The following is a 14,773-nucleotide window of genomic DNA, read 5'->3' on the forward strand; positions in this document are numbered from 1 at the left end:
TCACTGCCCTTGTACAATATTTGCAGATAAAAGAATATTCTGTTGTATATGTAGCAGGAAATGATCTTGTTTTAAATATTTCAATGACATTTTATATGACTAACTCACTGATAGAAAAACATTCTACATTTATTTTATTATACATACTGACTTTAATGTTATAAATATTGGAATTCTGTGTAAAATAAGGTGCTACCTAACTGAAAGATTTCCTTCCAGGTATGCTGGGATAAAGAGCAAAATATTATTTTCTATGTTTTGCCTTATTTGTGACCTGAAGTTGCTAGAATGGCTTAAGCAGTGTTCACTGAGTTACATGCTGCCTTTATACATCACATACAGATGGAAGACAATACATCACAATCCACGATACAAGTAATGAAGAGACTCACACAAATACTTTTCCCACAATGAGAGATGTAGGAAATTCATAGCATGTGTCACAAATGTCACACAGGAATTCTCCCAATCTGACTGCTTAGTCTCACATCTATCTTCTCCAAAACACTTTTTTTCCTAATTTTCCAGGGTTGACCTGTTTGTTTTTCATTGTTGTTTCTTTGTTTGTTTTGGTAATAATTTTCATCCTACCTCTTATCAAATGTTCTTATCCTAGAACCTACTCCTCAGATTTGAGAAACAGCTGGGAAATAAAAATATGCCTCTTTAAATTGTTCTCTCTGTTTTTGAGATTATAATAATTTTGTCTTCCCTTCTCTTTTTCCAGTCATAGTCTTCTTTATAAAATTGTTTTAGCATACACATATGTATTTGTATTTATGTATATATCATTAAATACATAAATACAACCTGTTCAATATGTATAATGTTACTAATTTCAGGGCTGACTGGGTATCAGATGAGTTCCTGTCCTCTCTTCTAGAAAACACTATCTCATTCTCAATATTCTTTTTTTCTTAATTAATTAATTTATTTGCTTTCCATCCTGATCACAGACTCCCCTCCTACCAGTTTTCCCCTCACGTAGTCCTTCCCCCAAACCCCTGCCCTTCTCCTCTGATAAGGAGGATAATTATAAAAAGGAGAAGTTGATATAAGCTCTAAAGTCCAAGATTCCCATGTTACAATCCACAGACTCAAAGAAGCAAAATAACAATGAGGGCCCAAGGGAGGATGCTTGAATCTCACTCAGGAGGGAAAATAAATAGTAATTGGAGTTATAGGGAGAGAGGGAACTAAATGGGAGAGGGGATAATGGGGCAAGGGTGGGGAACAAGTTTCAGAGTTGGATCAGATTTAGGGAGAACCAATGAGAGAGGGCCAGGAGAATGAAAGAAAATCGGTGGTGGGTGAAACATCTCTATGATAAGCTAGAAACCTGGGATTGGGAAGGCTCCAGGGAGACCACGAGGGTGACTCTAGCTGAGACACCTAGCAATGGGGACTATAGGGCCTAAAGTGTCCACTTTCTTTTGCCAGACAGTACTCTCAGTGAAGGGATAAGGGCACCAATCTACTCACAAAAATTTCTACCAAAAATTTTCTTGCCTACAGTAAGTTCAGGGACTAAAATCAAGCAATGACTGTGGGAATGGCCAACCACTGACTGGCCCAACTTAAGACTCATCCCATGGGCAAGCAACACTATTGACACTATTAATGATACTCTGTTAAGTTTGGGGACAGGTGCCTAGCACCTCTGAGAGGTTCCACTGTTGTGACCCGAGCTGCCCCAAGTTTGAGGGCCCAAGTGTCTCGGACCGTTCTGTCAGTGTTGGAACCCACACTGCCAAAAGCCTTGGGGGCTCAATTGTCCTGCACTGTCCCAAGCAGCTCCAGTCCACAGGTCGGGGTTCAGCAAGAGAGAGAGTGAGGACGAACAAGAGGAATGGAGACCAGACAGAGTGTGATTCCATCCCGTTTATTCTTCAGTCTCTCTTCCTAGTCCAAGTCCCAAGTCTTGAGTTCCTAGTCCCTAGTTCCTAGTCCCTAGTGCCTCTAAGTCCCAAGTTTCTTCTTCCAAGTGCTAAGTGCCTAATGTCTAATGCCTAATAACTAACTCCAAGTTGTACTGTCTAACCTAATTCCTAGTTCCAAGTTGTACTTCTGAGTGCCTAATAATCTGTTGCTTTCTTCTTTCTGCCTCTATCCTTTTATGTCTCACTTCTAAGCCACGCCCTTAAGTCACACCTTTAAGACATGCCCTTAGGCCTTGTCTCTAAACCTGATCTCTAAGTTACTCCCTTAAGTCACACACCTTTAAGTCTCACACACCCAAGGGAAAATCCTGGGTATCTAAAGCAAGATGTTATCAGAGTGTGCTCAGCTGTTGTAGTCTGATGTAATCAAGTCTCTTTTCAGGGTATATGGCTCAAGATGGCTGCAAGGATGATAGCTGCCCACATTCCACCTAGTAGCTGACAAAAAACAGAAGCAGAGATAGACAGCCAAACTTTAGATGGAGCTCAGGAAGTCTTGTGGAAGAGTTGGGGGACGAATTGAGAGACCTGGAGGGGATTGAAACTCCACAAGAAGACTAACAGAGCCATATAACCTGGACCCTTTGGGGTATCTGGAGAGTAGACCACTAACCTCAGAAACCCCCCACCCCCCACCCATAAGTTGCAGATGAGCCTCTTATTCTTCATGCAGGTCTCCCAACAACCTGAGTGGTGGTTAGTCCCTGACTATGTTGCCTGTCTGTGGATCCTGTTTCCCTAACTGGGCTACCTTGTCTGGCTTCAGTAGGAGAAAGTGTACCTAATCCTGCAGTGACTTCATGTGCCAGGCTGGGTTGGTATCAGCATTCTTTAAAGCCCTATTGTTTTTTAGTTGAGTCCTATGTCAGCTTTCCCAGCTCACTTTAGTTCTATTGATGCTTTTCTTCAGCTCATGTTTAGGCAGATATGTTAGTGATACCTTATTGATATAGCTAATGACAATCCTAAGAAAAACAGTCTTACAGCAATCTCCCTTATCCTCTGGCTCTTACAATGATTCTTCCAAAATGATCCCTAGCTTTTGTGAGCTAGCAATGTATTGTAGATATATCAATTCTGACTGAGCTCCACAAGTCTGCATTTTGGTTTGTGGTTTTCTATACTGGCCTCGATCTGTTGAAAAGGGAACTTTCTTTGAACACAGAGAGGACTACATTCATCGAAATACCTCACAGCTTTGTGAAGCAGGAAGGAGAAAGTTTTTGTTCTTACCATTTTGAGAAGCTCTCCTAAGCTTGGTAGAACAAAATAACACTTCATAAATTTACTTTCAGCCATATTCTTGATATCACACAAATCTGTGGGATTGGTTTATTCATTCTGTAATTGTTGATTTAATTGATCTCTTTGACTACTGAAAAGTGAAATTCCACTCATATGTTTAGCTCAGAGGGAGTGACATGGCTTAGAGTGTCTTGCTGTACTTCTTCCTTTGTCTCCTCTGTATGACCTGCACAAGTCAGTTTAGCTGTCATCTGCCTAAAGTCTTACTACACAATTTTATGGCTACATTTCTTCAACATCATTTTTCTCCTAACAGTAATAATGACACATATTCTATTATCAGAAAACTGAGCTGTACAAATCCCTAAAGGATGCTTCCCTAGACAAATAATAACAATTCTCATTGGCAGCTGACAGTTTGAATAGATAATAACACATTTCCAGTGTTAGTGTGCATTTCCCACATCCACACAAATGAGATACTCCTGTGTTCTGACAGTGTTCAGTGATTCCTAAGCAGCTGTGCTGAAGCAGACGCTAGGAAACTGTACACTAATCACACAAGATGATTTAGAAACGGAAGTTCCAAGCATCTCAGTAATCTGGGGTATAATTATAAAACTTCCTGTTAGATTTTTCTTGCAACTCTGATGGTAGACAATGTTTAAAAACCTCTACTGTCACCCAGAGACTTTGATTTGTTATTCATAAGATCTTATTGTTCTATCATTTAACATATTATTCTCATGAATTTCAAGCCTTCTAAGCTGGTATTAATGTAATCTCAGACACATCATTTAATTTCTTAATGCTATATTTTTCCATTTACAGATGTTATCAGTTAAATATTTCTGAAATATTTAGTATAATGTCAGCAGCAAGAAATTGTATTTTTAATTAACAAGAACTTTGGTTTTAAATCTTCAACCATTTATTAAGGAACCCTATTATTTGAAGGTAATTTTTCCTTGCTTGTGGAATACATAAACAACAAGCATCTGTTTTCTGCTGCATCTCAGAGTCTCTTAGGGAACACTCTTAAAGAACAGTAGTCAAAATTAATATGCACAGATCAAGACCTAAAATTAAGATGTAAACTGCATGACTATTAGAGGAAAACACAGTTTTTTAAGTTTAAGGATGTCGAATTTCATAATTATTTCTTGGATATAAATAGAGAGCAAACACACAAAGAAAAAGATATGTAGCCTATTTTAAATTTTTAAAACAGCTTGCAACAGAGGATACACGCATTACATTAACAAGATAGCCCACAGATGAAAGCAATAGTTTGCAAAGTATATATTTAATAAATGATTAACATTCAATATATACAAAATCTCTATAATTCATAATATTTTATTACTAATTGCTAGCTTATTAAAATAATTGTTAAATTTGCTAAATTACTTAAAATTTACTAATAATCACTAAAACCAACACTACAATGTTATTATATTACCTTCCTATCCTCTGCTAAATTTCACTTTCTGCTGTTCTTACTCAGTTTTGTCTTTCATCTTTGTTGACATTTCTCAAATTCAGTAGTTCAGCTTTTCACTTTGAAGGAGTTATTCACTTTCCTACCATGTGTTCTCCATACTTCTTTCAGGTCTTGACACAAGTCATACTGTATAGCATTTTTATTCTGCAAAATGCCTTGACCTTCTCTTCTTACAGTAGTCCACATTTTCTTTTGCCTAACAGTGTTTGAAATTGGTCTTTAAAAACTTTATCCAGTTGAATGGTAGTGGTGCATGCCTTTAATCCCAGGAATGAGAAGGCAGAGACAGGTGGATCTTTGTGAGTTCAAGGCCAGCCTGGTCTATAAAATGGGTTTCAGGACAGCACAGAGAATCCCTATCTTGGAAAGAAATCCTTATCAGAATTGTAGAATTCTGTGCCCTGTTTATGCCTCCTTCTATTTTCTTAGTTTTTCACTGTTCCTGTGATAAGAAGATTACAAAAAGCAAGAGGGAAGGAGAGTGTTTATTTGGCTTACATGACCTGATTACAATAGATAATTGAAGAAATCAGAGCAAAATCTCAAAGCAGGAATCTAGACTTGGGAATTGTATCAGGAACTCTGTAAAAATCTGTTTACTGGCTTTATTCTCAAATGGTTCTTGCTTAGCTTGCCATTCTATACAACCCAGGTCACTTGCCCATAGTGATGGACTGATTTCACTTGCAATGATGAACTGACCCCTAATGCGCAATTATTAATTAAGGATATGCCTCACAGACTTGCCTAAAGACCAATCTGATGAATGAATTTTCACAACTAAAATTCCTTCTTCCCAAAAAATAATGCCCTAGTACAAGTCAGCAAAATCTAGCCAGCCCATATGACTGGCACATAGATACTAATCTACATGGAATTCACAGAACAAAATTGCTATTTTGCATTATTTTTTTCTTTTCGAAGGATAAAATAAAATTGTCTTATTTAAGATAAAAAGTTTAGAAGATACAAGATAAAAATCAATTAGGAAATCAAAACCATAAACTACCTTCTAGACAATCATAATCTGTTCTCTCTCATGTGAAGGGTCATATCGTTTGAGTGAGAACAAGAATGATTACAGCTGAAGTCAAATACTCAAGAACAATCCAGACATGAATACAATATTCTGATTATGTTACAAAGAAATGAATTATACACCACAAAGTGATTGCTTTGACACTACCCAGGGTAAAATTATCTCAGCACAAGTCTGTGTTATTCAATTCTTTTGTCATCTTTAATAATAAAACTTGTAAGTTTGTAAAGTTAAGTTAAAAAATATATTGCTATCATTTCAGGCAGAATGATACTCCCAGTGATGAGAAGTGCCTCAGAACATCCCACTTGGACCTCTTCAGATGCAGCTTATTTTCCATCTTAAAGACTGTAAAATGAAAAATGCACATAAAACCTGTGTCTGTTGTTCCCTAGGCAAAGTTTTAAAACACAGAGACTGCATAGCCTATGTTAAAACTCAGTATTCTCTTACATATTCTTATCCAGCAATATCTTTTGAAGCTCCATTCATTACGTAAATGGGGAAAACTGCAGTGCTCCTTTTCTTCAAAGTAATTTAATTTGAACTCACATTAATAGAAATCTACACCACCATGTGCTCACATGTCCTGTTAAACAGAAAACAAACGTGATATACCCCATTGCCTTAGGTTAGCAATCCTAATAAACTCTTAAAATTTCACCTCATTTTTTTAAACCAGGAATTCTTAAAGTCATACACTTTTTCAAAATTTTGGCTGTTTCACATATCTTCATTAATATAGTGTTTGGTGTTCACTGATTTGTTTTTAGATTATGTTTATGTGTGCATGTCTGTGTGGGAGGGATATATTGTCACCAGAGGCAGTGAATCCTCATGGATATAGAATTACAGGGAGCTACAGGCTGTCCCAGGTGGGTTCTGGGAATCAAATCTAGGTTCTCTGAAAGAGCAATATTTCATCATAAACACTGAGCCTTTTCTCTGGCCTCCTTAATAATCATTTCTTAAAGGACATATTATGATGAAGCTTTTTGAACATGTTTATTTGTAATGTTCTGTGAACAACTGTCTTTATAAGTGTCTTGCATATTTTAAATTAGAGGATGTGTTTTTCACTGTTCAATGTGGAGAAATTTTGTATATTTTAGGTACAAATCTTCTATTAATATCTAATTTTAATCTTTATTAATATTTAATAAAATATACTATAAGATTGTTTTTCTTTTGTTAACAATGTATATAATGAAGATAAAATTTATAATTTTAATTAAATTGAGCTCGTTGTTTTCTTCAGATTGTACTTTATTTTGTATCTGAATACTCACTATGAAATATCTCTCATTAGATTATTACCTGTATATTTACTTGTGAATATACTTCTCATTTACCTGTCAAATGCTTCTCATTTTCTCCCTGTATTCATAAAGAGTTTAATCTTTTAATGTTATAAGAAGAGAATCCCTAAGCTTTTTACATAGGAGTATGCAGATGGTCCAGGATCTTGTGTTTTGACACATGACAGGTATACCTCCTTTGTGCAGTATTATCAATATAGTTGCCAATGCTTCTGTGAATTTGTTTCTGCACTGCTTTTTCTTTTCCAAAGTCCAATGTGTTTATTAGTTTTCCACAATGTCTTGACTAGTATATCTTAGTGCTAGCTCTTGAAAATGAGAGGTATCGCAGTTCTGACATTTTTTATATTTAATATAAGTTAGCCAATTAAAGTCATTTGTAACATAAAAACAATTATTAAAAAGCTTTTCTTCTAGAATCAGGAATTTTCCAGTCATGGCATATACAGCTTAAACTAACTATAGTTTTTCAACAAACTATACACAGCTTAAAAAATTAAATAATAGATTTAATTAAATTAGATGTGAAAATAAATATTATTCCAGTACTACTAATAAACAATATTAATATTTGCTTTTACTTTCACAGCTTTCTTGCAATAGTGATTAAATGATCTGAAACTCTACAGTATTAAGTATTAACTAATCTTTAACACTTATTTTTTAACACAAAAGAAGAGCATTTAGATTATTAATGATATTTTCTAGTCAGTACAATTGAAAATAAGCCATTAAAACAGCAAACATTCTTAAATGTTTAAATGATTAGCTTCCTTTAGAAACTCTTAAGGCAATTCGTTGACACACTCTAAAATCATTCTCTCGAGTGGGAGGGCAGCGGGCAGGCGGGCAGGCAATCAGATGGGCAGAGGGCAGCAGCGGAGACAAATTCAGCTGGCATGGCGGGTACTAGACTTCAGTGCACAGCTCAGCTCTGGCTGCTTCAGGCTGAGCACTGGCCGTATTGCCCTCACCTTCCTGCCCTAACTGAAGGCCCCTGGGTCCTGGATCCACTGTTCCAGCACCACCACAGACTGCACGGACTTTCAAAAGCTGGTGTATGACCTTCAGCACCCTGAAGTGTGAAGCGTCCTTAACCCAGCAGTCAAGTTCGTCAACAATGAGGTCAGCCTGAGCAAACTTGAAGTCTGTGTCTTTGACTACTACTACACACAGGCCCGGTATGCAGATGTGCTGCACCCTGAGATTTTCAATGCTGCCTGGGATATCCTGATAGAGAACTATAAGTACCCTGACGGGATTCGGAAGTATGACTATGGCCCCAGCTTTGACATCCATGGCCTCCACTATGACATGCAGAAGAGCTTTCTGATGAAAATTGATGCTTTTCATTACATACAAGTAGGAACAGGCTACAGGGGCTTCCAGCCTATGCCTAATGATAAACTGATTGACCTATACAGTAGCACCCAGCACATCCCACTAAACAAGATGAGTGGTTTTTAGGGTAAGGGCCCTTCCATCAAGCAGTTCATGGACATCTCCCTTCCAGAGATGGTACTGGTGTATTGTGTGGTGGACTACTTTTTGGGCCACAGCCTGAAGTTTGACCAAGTGCACTTATACAAGGATGTGGCAGATGCCATCCGGGGTGTGCATGTAAAGTGCCCCATGTACCCGAAGATTGAGCATGGAGAAGTACATCCTGAGAAGGAATGAAATATTTGCAGTCCTGAGCCACCTGGTGACCCATGGAAAAGAGCTGTTCCTCATCAACAACAGTTTTTTCAATTTGGTGGACAAAGGAGTGTGGCACATGATGGGTCGCAATTGGTGCCAGCTCTTTTATGTGGTCATTGGCTAGTCAGACAAGCCCAACGTTTTCACCGACCAGCAAGAGCCTTTTCGAATGCTTGATTTTTGGGTTTTTTCAACCCCAGCCATCTTGACAAGCAATAAAAGTGTTGTCTGCCATGAATAAATAAACAAATAAATAAATAAATAACTCAAATGTAAAAATGTGACAATTGACAAGTTTTTAATTATAAAGAATATTTCGGGCATCTACTAAAATAAATTTTAATGTGACTTTTTCTTCCCATTAATGTACTTAGTTATTTATTTTTACAGCCTGGTTGATGCCCCCTCTGCTGGTGTCTCCTTATACCGTCTCTTCTTCTATCTATGTCCCCTCCCCTTCTCCTCTGAGAAGATGGGAGCTCCACCTCCTCACTATTCTCCCACCCTGGTGCACAAGTCTCTGCAGTGTTAGGCAAATCCTCTTCCACTGAGGCCAGACAAGGCAGTCCAGTTAGGGCAACAGCTTTAAGGGCATCTCCATTTCCAGTTGTAGGGGGACCCACAAATGAATGAACTTCACATATGCTACATTTATTCTGGAGTATTGGTTGAGTCTACATATACTCTTTGGTTGGTGACTTAGTCACTGAGATCCCCAAATGGTCTAGCTTAGTTGACTATCTTGGTCTTCCTGTGGAGTTTCTATCCCCTTTAGGGCTGCCAATCCTTTCCCCAACTCTTCCATAATGTTTGGTTGAGTGTCTTCAAATATGTTTCAGTCAGTTGCTAAGTGGAGCCTCTCAGAGGACAGTTATGCTAGGCTCCTGTTTGCAAGCATAGCAGAGTATCATTAATAGTGTCAGGAACTGGTGTTTATTTGTGGGACGGGTCTCAGGTAGGGCTAGTTATTGATTGGCCCATTCCATCAGTTTCTGCTCTATCTTTGATCTTGCGTTTCTTTAAGATAGGAATAATTTGTGGTCAAATGTTTTGTGGGTGGGTTGATGTCTTTATTCTTCACTGAGCATCATGCCTGTCTAGGGAAGGTAGCCTCTTCAGGTTCCATATTGCCACTGCAACTGAGCTAAGGTCACCCACATTAACTTCTAGGAGTCTCCCCAATCCCAGGTCTATGGTACTTCCTAGAGATGTTTCCCTCCCTCCCTCCCCCTCCAGCTGCATATTGCCATTCATTCTCCAGTCCCTCTGGCCCTCTCTCCTGTCTCTTCCCACACCTGATGCCCCATATTCTCCCTACCTCTTCTTCCACCTAGTTCCATCTCTCCTTCTTCCTCCTATGACTATTTTATTCCCCCTTCTAAGAGAGATGTAAGCATCTTCCCTTGGGCCTTTCTTCTTGTTTAGATTCTTTAGGTCTAAGAAGTATATTGTGGGTATCCTGCACTTTATTGCTAATGGCCACTTATGAGTGACTACATACCATGCAGGTGGTTTTGGGTATTGTTACCTCAGTTAGGATGTTATAAACATGGTGAAACATGTGTCTTTGTGGTGTGGTGGAGCATCTTTTGAGTATATGCCCAGGAGTGGTACAGTTGGGTCTTCAGGTAGGACTATTTACAATTTTTCAGAGAAACTGCCAAATTGATTTTCCAGAGTGGTTGTACAACTTTGCACTCCCACGAGCAATGGAGGAGTGTTCTCCTTCCTCCAATTCCTCACTATTGAGTTTTTGGTCTTAGCCATTTTGATAGGTTTAAAATGGAATCTCAGTGTAGGCATAAATTTTTGCAGCCTATTTTAATAAGGGCTCAACCTTTCCTCTTGCCCTCCACTCACCAAAGGCAGCATCAGAAAAATGTTATTAGATATGGAGGATATGGACCTGTTTCACAATAGTTCTTTGAGGGCAAGCTTGATATTCTTTGTCAGCACGTCAGTCCCATAGCAAACATCAAATTTGACTCCGAAGCCTCAGTCCAGTTCTGTTTATCTTCAGGGTCATATTTATAGTGCTTCATCACAGGCCCTTTCACATGTTTGCTATATCAAAACAACCTATTACTTTTGTTTGCTTCAGGAAAACACTCTTTGCCGTGTCTGCTTTAGTGAGACACCTTTCACCTATGTGACCCAGCAAAACAATATTTGTTGTTTCCTGAGCTGTTGAAGTCCAACTTTAATCCACGATGATCATATAAAATGTAAGGGTTATTTCAATCGTCTTGTATGCGTTGAGGCTTACTTTGTAAATGAGTATATTCTCAATTTTGTAGAAGGTTCCATAGGGTGCTGAGAAGAAGTTATATTATTTTGTCTTTGGGTAAAAGATTTATAGGGATTTGTTAAGTACATTTGGCTCATAATTTCTATTATTTTCATCATTTCTGTTTAATTTCTGTCTCATTGACCTGTTCCTTAGTAAGAGTACAATGTTTAAGTCCCCCATTATTACTGGGTGGTGTTTGATATGTGATTTAAGTTTTAGTAATTTATCTTTTATGAATGTGGATGGCCTTGCATAGATGTTAAGAACTGAAATGTCATCTTGGTGTGTTTTCCTTTGATGAGTAAGTATTAAGTGTCCTTTCCAAATTTTTTGATTACTTTTGGTTGAAAGTCTGTTTTTATTAGATATTAGAATGGCTACTCCAGCTTGTTTCTTAATTCCAATTGCTTAGAAAACCTTTTTCCAGCCCCTTACTTTAAAGTAGTTCCTATATTTTTTGAAATGATTTTTCTTGTATGCAGTAGAAGGGTGGATCTTGTTTACATATATGCTCTCTTAGCCTGTGTCTTTTTATTGGTGAATTGAGTCCATTGATGTTGAGAGAGATTATTGATCAATGATTGTTAGTTCTTGTTATTTTGGTGTTGGTGTTAGTACTGTGTGTGTGTGTGTGTGTGTGTGTGTGTGTGTGTGTGTGTGTGTTTAGGTTTTGTCATAAAATAACTTGGTTTCTCCATCTATGCTGATTGAGAGTTTTGGTGATTATAGTAGTCTAGGCTGGCATTGTGGTCTTTTAGGGTCTGCAAGACATCTGCCATGGACCTTCTGGTATTTACAGTCTCTGATGAGAAGTCAGGTGTAATTCTAATAGCCTGCCTTTATTTATTACTTTGCCTTTTCCTCTTCCAGCTTTTAATATTCTTTCTTTGTTCTGTATATTCAGTGTTTTAATTATTATTAAGCAAGGGGATTTTCTTTTCTGATCCAAAATGTTTCATATTCTGTTAGCTTCCTCTATGTTTATAGCCCTACCTTTCTTTAGGTTAGGAAAGTTTCCTTCTATAATTTTGCTGATGTTATTTTATGGGACATAGAATTAGGAGTCTTTACCTTCTTCTATTTCTATTACTCTTAGGTTTGGTCTTTTCATAGTTTCCCAAATTACTTCGATGTTTTATATTAAAAACGTTTTTAGATCTGGCATTTTCTTTGACAGACGTATAATTTTTTTCTATTGTATTTCTATTTCTGAGATTCTGTCTTCCATCTCATCTATTCTGTTGGTGATGATTGTCTCTGCAGTTACTGTTTGCTTTCCTCAGTTTTCCATATCCAGGGTTGCCTCTATTTGTGTTTTCTTTATTGTTTTTCAGGTCTTGAACAGTTTCAATCATTTCTTCATTTCTTTCACCTACTTGATTTTATCTCGCTATATTCCTTTAAAGGATTTATTTGTTTTCTCTTTAAATGTAAAGTCCTCTATCATCTTCATCAGATGAGATTTAAGATCATAATATTGTATTTCAGGTATGTGAGGATATCCAGGGCTTATTATAATATGAAAGCTGAGTTCTGATGGTGACATATTGCATTGAAATTTGTTGATTTTTTTCTTGTGCTTGCCTTTAGTCATATGGCTGTCTCTGGTGTTGGCTGGCCTGGTAGTCACTAGGGGTAGCAGGCCTCTGGAACTGGTTGTCTTGGATGGCAGCAGGCCTCCCAGGAAGCAGGCAAAGCTGTAGTCTGGGGAGTGAAGAACATATACACAATTACAGGTAGTAGTGTGAAGAGAAAGATGGAGCTCAGAAAGGACAGTGAAAAACTCACAGCTGCTGGGTTTGCTCAGGTCTCAGCAGTTGCTGGCCTAGGGCATGGGCTTCAAACCTGTTTTTCTTGGGTGGTAGCAGGATCCTGGGAGTCAAACTGAGCTCTAAGTTGGGAAGTGGAGTGCATATCCTCTATTGCAGGTAGAATTGTGTACTGGAAGACAGAGCACAGAAAAGACCTTAATGTGGATTTTAAAAACTCATATTTTCCTAAAAGCTAGATATCTCAGAGACCCACAATACAACTAGCAAAAAATGAAAAGTCAATAAAAATGATAATGATATTGTGCTATATTCATAGATTGGCACCTAGTTCAGTTGTCATCAGAGAGGCTTTCTCCAGAAACTGATGGAAAGAGGTGCAGAGACCTACAGCCAAACATTAGGTAAAGCTTGGGAATTCCTGGGAAAGAGAGAGAAGAAGGGTTGGAGGAATAAGGAGTGTCAAAATACCACAGGAAAACCCACAAAATTAGCTAATTGGATTCATAGGGACTGAATAGAGAACCAGGGAGCCTGCATGTTTGACTTTGCTCAGTCTCTGCATATATGTTACAATTGTGTTGCTTAGTTTTCTTATGAGACTCCCAACAAGAACAGGGCTGGCTCTGACTCATTTGTCTGCTTTCTGGGACCCATTTTCTATACTTCATACTGGGTTGCCCCATCCAGTCTTAATACCAGGGAAGATGCCTTGTCTAACTGAAAGTTGTTTGTTTAATATCCATGAGAAGTCTACTCACTGGAGGAGGAGTGAATGGGTGCAAAGGAGGGGTGGATTGCTCAGAGGGTAGGTTAAGGGAAGGCACTGACAGAGGAGCAAAGATTGGAAACTGTAGTCTAGATGTAATAATAATAATAATAATAATAATAATAATAATAATAATATACCAAAAAATGAAGATAAAATAACTCACGTTAAAAAATAAAACACTCTCAGCTTTTGGGAGGTGGAGGCAATATAACAAAAGTCCACGATCAGCCTGGTTATATATGAATATGAGATCAGCATAATCTACATGAGATCCTGTTTCAAAATAAATAAAATATTCTATATATAAATAATATAAATATAAATAAAATTTCTATTCTGAAAGAATAGAAATGTTAAATATAAAAACTCAATGACTTCATGACGATATTATGTTTAATATCATTTATATTTCCGAAGTACTGACTCCATTTTTTAAATAGTCTGCTTCCATAACTTAATAAATTGAAAAAAAGACAAATGATTACATATTAATGAAAAAATTGCCCAATATATTAATCTGAGAAATAAGCATTTTTTATATCTCTGTATTTGAAAAACTAAATAGAACTATCACAGAAGTAGGTAACATCTCATAAAACAGATTGATGTGCATCTGTCAGATGGCTCAGTAGAAAGGTACTTGCTGCCAAACCTGATAAACCATATTCCATCCCAGAAACCCCATGCTGGAAGGAAAAAAAAAAGACTCTTACAAGTGATCCTTCCTTAAACACATGACATGGCACACATGGTCCAGTCCTGCCAACACATATGCAAAGTTAACAAATAACATTTCAAAAATTTAAATGTTACACTTACCTTGACTTAACAGAAAATAAAAGATGAAATAAAACAATTTTTGAAATAATTATTTGTATCCTGTGTTCTAGCCTTTCAAAGGAACATTTCAATTAAATAAAATGAATCATACAATTCTGCTCCATATGTAGCAGAGGACTGCCATATCTGCCATCAGTGGAAGGGGAGGTTCTTGGTACTGTGGAGGCTTGTTGTTCTTGGTACTTGTGGAGGGAAGGGAGATGCTAGAGGGGTGACTGAAAAATGGGTGGGTGGATGGAGGAACACCCCCTTACAGGCAAATGTGAGGGAGATAGGGTGAGGGGTTTGCAGAGGGAGACTGGAAAGGGGATAACATTTGAAATGTAAATAAGAAAAACAATAGTAAAAAAGAAA

At 37.5% G+C, this 14,773-nt stretch overlaps 1 pseudogene; it reads left to right on the forward strand.

Annotated features, from left to right (window-relative positions):
* The first annotated feature begins 6,227 nt into the window (after nucleotides 1-6,227).
* Nucleotides 6,228-8,989, forward strand: LOC117716473 (5'-nucleotidase domain-containing protein 2 pseudogene; annotated as a pseudogene).
* The last annotated feature ends 5,784 nt before the right edge of the window (nucleotides 8,990-14,773 follow it).

This window comes from Arvicanthis niloticus, chromosome 10 (genome assembly GCF_011762505.2).
Source record: "Arvicanthis niloticus isolate mArvNil1 chromosome 10, mArvNil1.pat.X, whole genome shotgun sequence".
NCBI lineage: Eukaryota > Metazoa > Chordata > Mammalia > Rodentia > Muridae > Arvicanthis > Arvicanthis niloticus.